The following is an 11,404-nucleotide window of genomic DNA, read 5'->3' as shown; positions in this document are numbered from 1 at the left end:
AAAATTCGCAGGAGTCTAACAAAAAGGAGTCAATATGCGTATGCAGGCTTCTCTGCTGGTGTTCGCCGCACTGACTTCGGAAGTGGACACGCTAAAGCAGAGCCTCGAGCAGTCCGAGCAAGAGCTCGGGCGTGCCAAGAAGCAGCTCGAGGACAAGGAAGGTGAGAAATACCTTGTTTAAATATATATAAAAAAGTGCAATTGCAAAAAATGACAGGATTATCGTGGCTATTCTAGGGGCCACGTCTGAGGTGGCGACCCTTAAGCAAGCGCTATTCGAGGCCGAGAAGAGGGCGACCACGGAGCGCACCGAGCGGGAGAAGTATGAGGCCCAGGTTGGCGAGGTGCGGCAAGAGCTCCAGGCTCTCATGAAAAAACATGAGAGTTTGGAGCTTGACTCAAAGACGCGAGCGTCCGAGCTCGCGATGGCTATTGAAAATGCCAAGTCTGCCAAGGCCGTATCCCAGAAGACCCTCCAGGAGTTGGATGCGGTGAAAAAGATAGCGGCGGGTAAGGCATTCTTTATGCAAAGCAAACACATAAACGTGAGTTACTTGTTACTTACCCGAATCCGGAGTTCTCCAGGAGCATTCGCAGATCTTCCCCGTAGCGCGTCCGATGCCGCCGCATTCTATCGAGCCAAGGAGGGCAGCTCGACAGAGAAGGTGTTCTGGTCTCAGTATGCTGAGGCCGGACACCCCGTGCCCCTGAGCGACCAAAAGTAACTGTTCGAGCTCCACAAGGCGGCCGAACAGGCCATGAAGGGCCTCATAGTTCGGCTGTGGCCTGGAGAGGCTCTGCCTGGGAGCTATTTTGGGCTAGTGCGGCGGCTGGTGGGGGCCTGTCCAAGGCTCGAAGTCATCAAGCGCTCCGTCTGCATTGAAGGTGCCCGTAGGGCCCTTGCCCGTGCTAAGGTGCACTGGGGCAAGATGGATGCTGAGAAGCTTGTGAAGGACGGGCCACCACCGGGGAAAGAGCATCGCAAGCCCGAGAATTATTATAAGGATGTTCTGAAGGGTGCCTGCCTCATGGCGGATGAATGTTCCAGGGATGTAATTTTTGAGTAAAACTCGCTCGTTTTGTCCTATGCGCTGAAAACTTGTTCATATGCGCTAAGCAATGCTGTTGGAATTTAAAATATTACCTTTTGTGCGGCTGTTTATCAATTCTGAGAGATGGCGAGTCATCGGCTTCTGCCCCCGTGCCGCTAGTGCTGGGGTGTTCGGGGATAAACCTGAGCGCTCTTTTTCCCATGTTTGGGTCCTTCGAGGGAGGCGCTCAGCACAACGAACAAGGCAATCGGACTATAACGCTTGAACACTCTCACTTAGCCATAGAATTCTATAATTTTAAATTTCGGCGAAGCCCCTGGTATTCGGAAGACCGAGTTCGGGGCGCTATCCATGCCTTGGCCGGACAGAGCCGAATCCTCGCTCTAAGCGGCATAAATCTTTAGGGACTCGAAAAACCTCTCAAACAGCGACCAGCTCTTGCTTCATTATGACAGTCAGTTTTAGCTTTCTCTACTGAGGTGCTCGACCCAGCTCAACTGGGGAACAATCGCAGTAGTTCTCCTAGTGCTACCTTAGCCGACATAGCGGAACGTAAGGCACCAAAACATAGGAGCCGGGCAAACCCAACTATTGACCCAAGACATGATTCGGAGCCGATGCATATAATGTTATAAGTTCGGAGTGCCGCACTTGTTAAAGTGTTCGGACTTCTCACACCACATTGAGGGGTGCTAGAGCCCCTGGCGTATTTTGGCCGTACCAAAGTGTACGGGTGCGACATGTCGTTAAGGAACATATATTTGTAAAAAAAAGAGTAATGCAAAAATAGACAAAAGCTATGCATTGTTTATTAATAAGGGCTGCGATCAAAGCAGAATGATACAAATAATGCGATAAGCAAAACGTTGGACTATTTAACATGTCCGTTCCAGGGGCAGGTTGCGGAATAGTATGCGAAACAGGTATACTGCTCGTGATAGAGACCACCTGGGTGTTCCGTAATGCGGCATGGCTTGTCTGCTTCCCTGGTTCTTGCATCGTTTGTGCGGCAATTGAACTGCCGAACAGGCCTTCCGAAGAATGGAGTCCTGAAAGTAAGAGAAAATTAAAAAATCGGTAGCCCCTGGTGCGGTTTAAGCCATGTTTCGGGCGTGCCATGATGGTGCCCCTCCCCCTGTACCCATGGTATTTCTAGAGCGTAGTTATGTACGCGAAGCACTGGTGTCGCATTTTTGCGAGGGCTGGGGTTGGGGCCGCATTGCTACGCCTGCTCGGAACGTGCCAGGCGGTCTTGTTGTAGGTTACTCCGGGCGCGCTTGACGGTGTCCGGACGTTTAATGGCCGGACTGGAGAACTGCCTGGAGAGGCTGCTTTGTACTTCCGCTGCAGGGGCCGCCGTGTGCTCCTCCGTTCGGAGGGAGCGTTCGGTGTTTCCATTGACCGTAATTACTCCTCGAGGGCCTGGCATCTTGAGCTTAAGGTATGCGTAGTGCGGTACCGCATTGAACTTGGTGAATGCGGTTCGTCCGAGCAGTGCGTGATAGCCACTGCGGAACGGGACTATGTCGAAGATTAACTCCTCGCTTCGGAAATTATCCGGAGATCCGAAGACCACTTCAAGTGTGACTGAGCCTGTACAGTTGGCCTCTACACCTTGTATTACGCCTTTAAAGGTCGTTTTGGTGGGCTTAATCCTCGACGGATCTATGCCCATTTTCCGCACTGTATCCTGGTAAAGCAGGTTCAGGCTGCTGCCGCCGTCCATAAGGACTCTAGTGAGATGAAATCCGTCAATAATTGGGTCTAGAACCAATGCGGTGAATCTGCCATGACGGGTGCTAGTGGGATGGTCCCTTCGATAAAAGGTGATTGGGCAGGAGGACCATGGGTTGAACTTTGGGGCGACTGGCTCTACCGCGTATACGTCCCTTAACGCGCGCTTCCGCTCCCTCTTGGGGATGTGGGTTGCGTATATCATGTTCACCATCCGCACTTGTGGGGGAAAACCCTTCTGTCCACTGTTGTTCGGCGGCCGGGGTTCTTCGTCGTCATCGCTATTCAGCCCCTTGTCTTTATTTTCGGCATTTAACTTGCCTGCCTGCTTGAACACCCAACAATACCTGTTGGTGTGATTGGCCGGCTTTTCGGGGATGCCATGTATCTGGCACAAGCGGTCGAGTATTCGGTCCAAACTGGACGGGTCCCTAGGATTTCTGTTGAATGGCTTTTTCCGCTGACCGGATTTATAGCCTCTGAATCCGGCATTAACTGCCGTATCCTCAGCATTGTCGCCGTTAATGCGGTGCTTCTGCTTGTTGCGACGTGACCTGCCACTACTGTCCCTGGTATCCGAATTACCAGGGTTCTTGGTCATATTGTTGCTACAAGCAAGCCAGCTGTCTTCTCCCGCGCAAAAGCGGGTCATGAGTGTCGTGAGTGCTGCCATAGATTTTGGCTTTTCCTGTCCAAGGTGCCGGGCAAGCCACTCGTCACGGATATTGTGCTTGAAGGCTGCTAGGGCCTCTGCGTCCGGATAGTCGACTACTTAATTTTTCTTTGTTAGGAACCGTGTCTAGAATTGCCTGGCCGATTCCTCTGGCTGCTGAATTACGTGGCTTAGGTCATCGGCGTCTGTTGGTCGCACATAAGTGCCCTGGAAATTGTCGAGGAATGCGGCTTCCAGGTCCTCCCAACAACTGATTGATCCTCCTGGCAAGCTGTTAAGCCAATGCCGAGCTGGTCCTTTAAGCTTGAGTGGGAGGTATTTGATGGCGTGGAGATCATCGCCGCGGGCCATGTGGATATGAAGGAGATAATCCTCGATCCATACTGCAGGATCTGTTGTGCCATCATATGATTCGATGTTTACGGGTTTGAAACCCTCGGGGATTTGATGATCCATTACTTCGTCTGTGAAGCATAGTGGGTGTGCGGCGCCTCTGTACTGGGCTATATCACGACGTAGCTCCAATGAGCTTTGTCTACTGTGTTCGGCCCTACCGGATTTGTGTCCGGCGTGACGGTTATCGTCTCGAGTCGTGGGGCGCCCACGCGATCCGTAGATCGATCTTGTTTTCCTTGCCTTGTCCTCCAACATATCTCGCAGGTCTGGCGCATTTTCCCGTCCCTTGGTATGGGGTGCGGCTTGAGTGGAGGGCCCAGAGGCCTCTCTGTCGCGGCCACGAGGTGGCCGGTCGGCCGTATCTAGTGATGTAGGTTTAAGTGCTTCCTCCTCTAATCGGGGTAGCAACCTGCGCTTTGGGTAGCTCTTGGAGGGGCATTCGAGTTTATGCTCTTCGGCCACAAGGACTTCAGTCCATCTGTCGACTAGCAAATCTTGATCAGCTCTAAGATGTTGCTGTTTTTTTCTTGAGGCTTCTTGCCGTGGCCATAAGCCTGCGTTGAAAACGCTCTTGCTCGACGGGATCCTCTGGCATGACGAATTCGTCGTCGTCGAGGCTTGCCTCGTCTTCGGAGGGAGGTATATAATTATCGTCCTCGACCTCTCTGTCTGCCGCTCTCTCATGAGGGCTGGCTTCTCCATCCTCCTGTGCCGAATCTTGCTGGAGGGGATTTTCTTCGGCACTCTCCGGAGTATTATTATCTCCCATGCTGGAATCGCCGTATTTGCTTTGGCGGGATTTTGAGCGGCGCCGCTGACGCCGGCGCTTAGGCTGTTTCTTGGAGGGGTCATCTTCCGCTGTTCCATCGCCATCTCCTTCTTTTGGGGTGTCCACCATGTATATGTCATATGAGGAGGTGGCTTTCCAGGGCCCAATAGGCACTGGTTCTTCATCGTCTCCTGCATCGGCGTCCATACGTCGATGTCTTCGGAGTCGAAGTCGAGCCTGTCGGTTAAATCGTCGACACTGGCTACAAAGTGGGTGGTGGGTGGGCTTTGAATTTCTTCATCGTCCGTATCCCAACCTTGCTGACCGTAGTCCGGCCAGGGCTCTCCTGATAAAGAGAGAGACTTTAGTGTCTTCGGAATATCGCCGAAAGGCGAGTGCTGAAAGATGTCCGCGACAGTAAACTCCATGATCGGCGCCCAATCGGATTCGATCGGCAGGGGCGCGGAGGGTTCGGAGTCCAGAGAGGAGTCCGGCTCCTTGGAGTTACGAGTCTCGCGGAGTGCGGGGCTGGTGTTCGGCTCGATCGCCATTGGGATCGCAGCCCCCGAGGTGGCGTCCAACCACCCATCCTCGATCGGCGTAGTTGGCTCCGAATTAAGGGTCGAAGCCGATGCGGGTGCGGCCTCCAAGGCACTGTTCGGCGGCAGAGCTAGATCATGCTTGTCGTGACAGTGCGGCGTGCTCGGCAGTGGCTCGAATCCGTCGAAGATCAAGTCCCCGCGGATGTCAGTCGTGTAGTTTAAACTTCCAAATCTGACCTGACGGCCAGGGGCATAGCTTTCGATCTGCTTCAGATGGCCAAGTGAATTGGCCCGCAGTGCGAAGCCGCCGAAAACAAAGATCTGTCCGGGGAGGAAGGTCTCACCTCGGACTGCATCGCTATTGATGATCGTAGGAGCCATCAAGCCTAACGGCAACGACACAGAGAAACTCTCAATGAAAGCACCAATGTCGGTGTCAAAACCGGCGGATCTCGGGTAGGGGGTCCCGAACTGTGCGTCTAGGCCGGATAGTAACAGGAGGCAAGGGACACGAAGTTTTACCCAGGTTCGGGCCCTCTTGATGGAGGTAAAATCCTACGTCCTACTTGATTAATATTGATGATATGGGTAGTACAAGAGTAGATCTACCACGAGATCGGAGAGGCTAAACCCTAGAAGCTAGCCTATGGTATGATTGTTGTTCGATATGTTGTCCTACAGACTAAAACCCTCCGGTTTATATAGACACCGGATAGGGTTAGGGTTACACAAAGTCGGTTACAATGGTAGGAGATCTACATATCCGTATCGCCAAGCTTGCCTTCCACGCCAAGGAAAGTCCTTTCCGGACACGGGACGAAGTCTTCAATCCTATATCTTCATAGTCCAGGAGTCCGGCTGAAGGTATAGTCCGGCCATCCGGACACCCCCTAATTCAGGACTCCCTCAGTCTCTAATATTTGCTTCTTTTCCAGCCCAGAATTCCAGCTGCTGGCATTCTCCCTCTTCATGTAAACCTTATAAATAAGAGAGAAAGGGCATAAGTATTGTGACCTAATTTGTAATTACAGTCCATAATGCAATAAATATCGATATAAAAGCATGATGCAAAATGGACGTATCAGCCGCTTGTTTGCCTCAGCCACAAGCAGAAAAGTTTTCACACCATTAATGAACTGGGAGAGCATCGGTCATCGTACATCCATTGCCGGCTCATCTTCATTACACAAAACCAAAAAAACCAAATTAATATAAGTTCATACATAAAGTTCATACACACTTATTTTCATAAAACAACATACAAACTCTCTAGCTAAAGCATTTAAATGCAACAACAAATGTGATCAAGATCGCAACTAAGGTAACAATTGATCCAACCGCATAATGATACTAAGGCCCATAATCAATGGCATATTTTCTAATCTTTCTAATTTTCAAGCGCATTGTATCCATCTTGATCTTCTGATCACCGACGACATCGGCAACATACAACTCTCGTTTCATCTTCTCTTCTTTAATTCTTTTCAATTTTTCTTTCAAATACTTGTTTTCTTTTTCAACTAAATTTAACTTCTTGACAAGAGGGTCTGTTGCAATTTCCGGTTCACATACATTCTAGATAAAAATATCTATGTCAACTTGATGGACATAACTGTCATAAACACGAAATGCAATAAATAGTTATAAAAGAGAATATACCACATCTGAATCATAAACCGGACGAGGACCGACGGGGACGGATATCAAAACCATGCCACTATGTATAACAAACAACATACGGGTAAGAAAATTATATATACAAGTAACTATCTAAATCACACAAACATGATCGCTTTTTTATAAAAGGAATAAGAACAAGAGGCTCACCAAGGTGGTGCCGGCGACGGGACAGTGCGGGCGATCAACAGTGGTTACGACGGTGACGGGAAGGCACTAAGTAAACCACACCTATATATGCAAACTAAGAAGTTAATTAGAGCTCAAGTTGCATATAAATCCAATAAACAACCACGTATAATTACTCCCAAACTAAAACCCACAAATCACTATACTTATAGAGTATTGCAAGAGCTAACCTAGCAATGAGAGATGAAAGGACAAAGTTGCTAACCTTTGTGAACACTTGGATAGATGGGGTGGTTTCAAATCTTGACAAATTTTGGCAAAAATGGAGGTGAGCTCGAGCATGAGGGCAAGAAAACAGAGAGGAGGGAGAAAATAGAGAGTTTTGACTCAGACTTGGACGAAGCATTATATATAGTGATATCTTTAGTCCCGATTGATTATACAAACCGAGACTAAATGTGCACCACTAGTTTATGTCACGAACCGGGACTATATGTACTTGTAGGGGCCCAAACCTGACACAAGCATGCCAACACTTTTTAATTCCGGTTCGTGACACGGACCAGGACTAGAGGCATTGCCATGAATTGGGACTAATGATCACATTAGTATCGAGGTGTTATCAACCACGGGGCTGTAGCCGACACAAAAGGGCATGACGCATGACCCACCTGTCGCGATCGAACCAACCAGTCGGGCGGGGAAGACACCAACACGTATGTCCGGCTGGCCAATCCCTGGGACAGCGCGCAAAGTAGCCACCGATACAGTGGGCGCAAACAGTGGGCGCATGCAGGCGCGAGCGAAACCACGCGCTACCCGCCTGTCGCCACCGAACCAGCCTGGCACGGGGCCAAAGGCCGGTGATAGGCGGGTCCGGCCCCCTGTTTGCTCGGGGGCAACATGGAAAAGGGCTCTCGTGGGTGCACCCGAAGCCGTCCCACACTGCTTGAGGCCTCCCCTGTTTTCTTCTTACTAGAGTAGTATAGTACTCCGATTACCCTAAAAAAAAGGTGGTACTCCGATTGTGAACGAGACAACATCAGGTAGTACTTCCCTTCCCATGGGTCACCACCCCTCGAGCGCAGTCGCTCCTCATATGCCTTATACCTTCCTATCAGATCTTCTACTGACAAGGTGTCAAGGGTAGTGACAATTTACATGAACCTAGTAGGTGCAGCAACTAGGAATTTGTGTACCATTGTTAAGTTCGGTCGCATTGTCACTGAGGGATTGAAGCCTGACGACCAGTGTGTGTGAATCGCTGCGCGAAAACATCCGGTGCCTCATCATCCGCTCTTCAAAGTCCAGCCGTGTCGATCGCAGGCTGCCTTCTCCATTGCCGCCTCCTTGGTTTCATCCAGTTTGGGAGGTGCCTCCGCCTTGTACAATGACCTAGCTCTAATGCCAAATGTTGGGGGTCAGGGGTTTTATCTCTCTTGTCCGGTGAGCGTTCAAATGGGAGATAAAACTCAGGAGGATTTGGTCCAGCCCTCCTTCAACTCCCTATTTTTTTTTCTCATTCTATTTTTTTTCAGGAGTTAGAGCATCTCCAGTCGGCCCTCCAAAAACACTCCCAAAACCACTTTTTTAGCCCCGGCGATAGAAAAACGCTCTACTCACACCCCCAAAGGCTTGTTTTTGGCCGGATTTCATTAAAATTAGCTCCGGCGATCCCACCCCAAACCCAGCCCCCCGGGAGGCAGCTGGGGACGCCGACGCCACTTTTTTTGCCTCATGTGGCCCACTTGCAGCCGCATCTTCCCCCACGTTCTCTCTCCCCGTCGCTTTCTCGCCCCCACCTTTCCTTTCCCTGCCCGCTTCTCTCTCCCCGTGCCAGGTCCACCTTGCCTTGCCGTCTGCTCGTCGCGCTTGCCCTGCGGCCTCCTTCCTCCTCCTCCTCCTCCTCTCTGTCCTCGTCGTCGCCGCCGTCGCGGCCTCGGAGGAGCGCCCGCGCGTCACCCCTCCTCGCCAAGCTCCCCTCCGCCGCCGCGCCTACGGGATTCGCCTCCCTGCATTCCGCCGGGGTGCCGCCAGTGCCTGGCCGCCGCGGCCAGGAAGCTCGACGACAGCGCGGGCGCGGCCAGCGCGAGCAGATGGGGCACATGTGGGCGGCCCAGTCGCCCTGCTTCCGAAGGTTCTCCCCAAGCGAGAAGCGGCCCAGGTAGAACTCGAGGATGCTGCCGAAGCTCCAGATGTCGCCGGCGTAGCCGTTGTAGTCGCCGTCGTTGAGGAACGCCTCGGACGCCATGCGGCGGCCGTCCATGTACTCGAGTAGGATCTGCAGCTCGCCGGCCTACTCGTACATGTCGTGACAGCACACGATGGGCGGGTGATCCGCAGTGCGCAGGATGGCGATCTCCCGCGTGATCTGTCGCTACACCACCTCGTCGTGGTGCCCGTAGAGCACCTTGAGCGCGTAGGCGCGGCCCGTGGGCGCGTGCCGCACCAGCCACACCATGCCGCCGGCCCCGCTCCCCACGCGCCGCGCCGGGGGCGTGCGCATGGACGACGCGCCGCCCGAGCCCGACCCTGACCGCGAGGACGACGTGGACGACGGAGCCAAGGACGACGGTGGCGGCAGCGAAAGCGGCACGGCTAGCGCGAGCAGGAGGAGCGGGGCGGCAGCAGCAGGCGTGTCGTCCTCGCTTGGGGGTGGAAACGAAATCCCCATGTCAAAAATCTCGCGGTCAGCCCCTCAAGCGGCGAAAAAATGCCTCCTGAGGGCTCAACGGCTGGAGATGCTCTTATCTACTAGGAGTACAGCAAGGCTGCCTGTCCTTTTACACCTATTAGTATTATACTCTTACGCAGCAGAGTCAGAGGACGTGCTTCACAGTGCATCCATCGCCCGTGCCTTCACACGGCCAGCTACACACCGCTGACCAATGCAACCCTTGCCTGATGGCTGCTGCTGTAGATGACCGAATGTACCACCGGATCCTATGCTTAGAAAAATGCATTTGGTGGAGATAGCTAGGGACTAGACCACATCATGCGACTCCACTCCTCTGTAGGAGTAGTCTGTAGTCTGACCTACTACTACTAGATTTCTTCTCCGTCCGCCCAGAAAATCACTTTGCTCTTCCTATCCCCTTTCTCTCCACGCAACTCCTCTCTTCCTCACGCAAGCCTCCTCCTTCATCTTCTCTCATCCGTGTCGAGTTCCAGGCCGCACTACGCCCCCAGACAAGTCCACCCTGGGCCGCGTCTCCCAACATGGACGAGGACGAGGCCTAGCCGGCCAGTCAGCCGAGGTTGCTGGTGGCTGTACGTGGTCGCATTTCCGCTGCGGCTCCTAGCCAGCCGAGGTTGCCGTGACCGTGAATACCTCTGGCCGGGTGTGCTACACACACATAGGGGGAGTGAGATGCATCCTTCTGAGGCGCACAAGGAGAGCAAGCTAGATGTGCAGCAGCACCAACCTGAGCTGCTTATGGCAGCTCGGAAGGGCGATTCTAAGCGACTAAGTGCTATTCTGGGCAACGACAACACAAGCACAAGGCCGGTTGTGTTGGTGCCTACAGTTGTCGTCGACATTGAGAGGGTGGAGACCCTTGAGATGGACTCAATCCTCCATGTCGTTGCGGCCAGCGACGACGGTGAAAATTTCTTGGAATGCGCAAGAGTGATTCACAGCAAGGCCCAGCACCTCCTAGACGCAGGCAATAGCAAGGGCGATACGCCCTTTCATTGTGCTGCCAAAGCTGGTGGGATGAAGATGCTATCCCGTCTCATCGATCTCGCAAGAGCCGATGGTGGTGATGCGAGGGTGAAGAAGATGCTGAGGCAGCAGAACAAGCAAGGCGAGACAACCCTCCATGAAGCCCTCCGCTGGGCTGACAAGAAAACAATGGAGGACCTGGTTAATAAGTTAATGACAGAGGACGCAGGATTGGCTTGCATTCCACATGCCAATGGTACCTCGCCCTTGTACTTGGCCGTCTCACTAGGACATGATGCTATTCCAGATTTACTGCATTCTATGAACAAGGACTTGTCCTACTGTGGACCAGATGGGCAAAATGTCATGCATGTCGCGGTGCTTAGGGGCAAAGGTGCGTCTTACGTATTATTTTATTATTTTTTTCGAATATTTATGACCATCTCATCGTATTTTATGATGCATGTATTTGTAGTAAGGTTACTGCAATTTCCATAGATTTTCTTTTTTAAGTTATACACAACATTTTCGGTTGTATAGTTAAAATCATTATGCTACTACTTCTGCAACTTGCGATATATATATATATATAGCTGCCAGGTTTCTCAGCCCCATGCTGCGGTTTTCTATTCTAGTCATCGGACTAATTTTTCCTGGAAACGATTAGTGCCGATGGTTCAGATTGGACGGATGGGTTTCTTTTTCAATGGAATACCAACCCTCGTCTTGAATTTGAACAACTTTCGAGTAAATCCGGATGTTTTAACT

At 51.9% G+C, this 11,404-nt stretch overlaps 1 pseudogene; it reads right to left on the bottom strand.

Moving 5' to 3' along the window:
- Nucleotides 1–8,014: 8,014 nt before the first annotated feature.
- On the bottom strand, nucleotides 8,015–11,181 carry LOC125550096 (annotated as a pseudogene).
- Between the last annotated feature and the right edge of the window lie 223 nt (nucleotides 11,182–11,404).

This window comes from Triticum urartu, chromosome 4 (genome assembly GCF_003073215.2).
Source record: "Triticum urartu cultivar G1812 chromosome 4, Tu2.1, whole genome shotgun sequence".
Lineage (NCBI taxonomy): Eukaryota > Viridiplantae > Streptophyta > Magnoliopsida > Poales > Poaceae > Triticum > Triticum urartu.
This window is presented reverse-complemented; position numbering and strand designations above follow the sequence as displayed.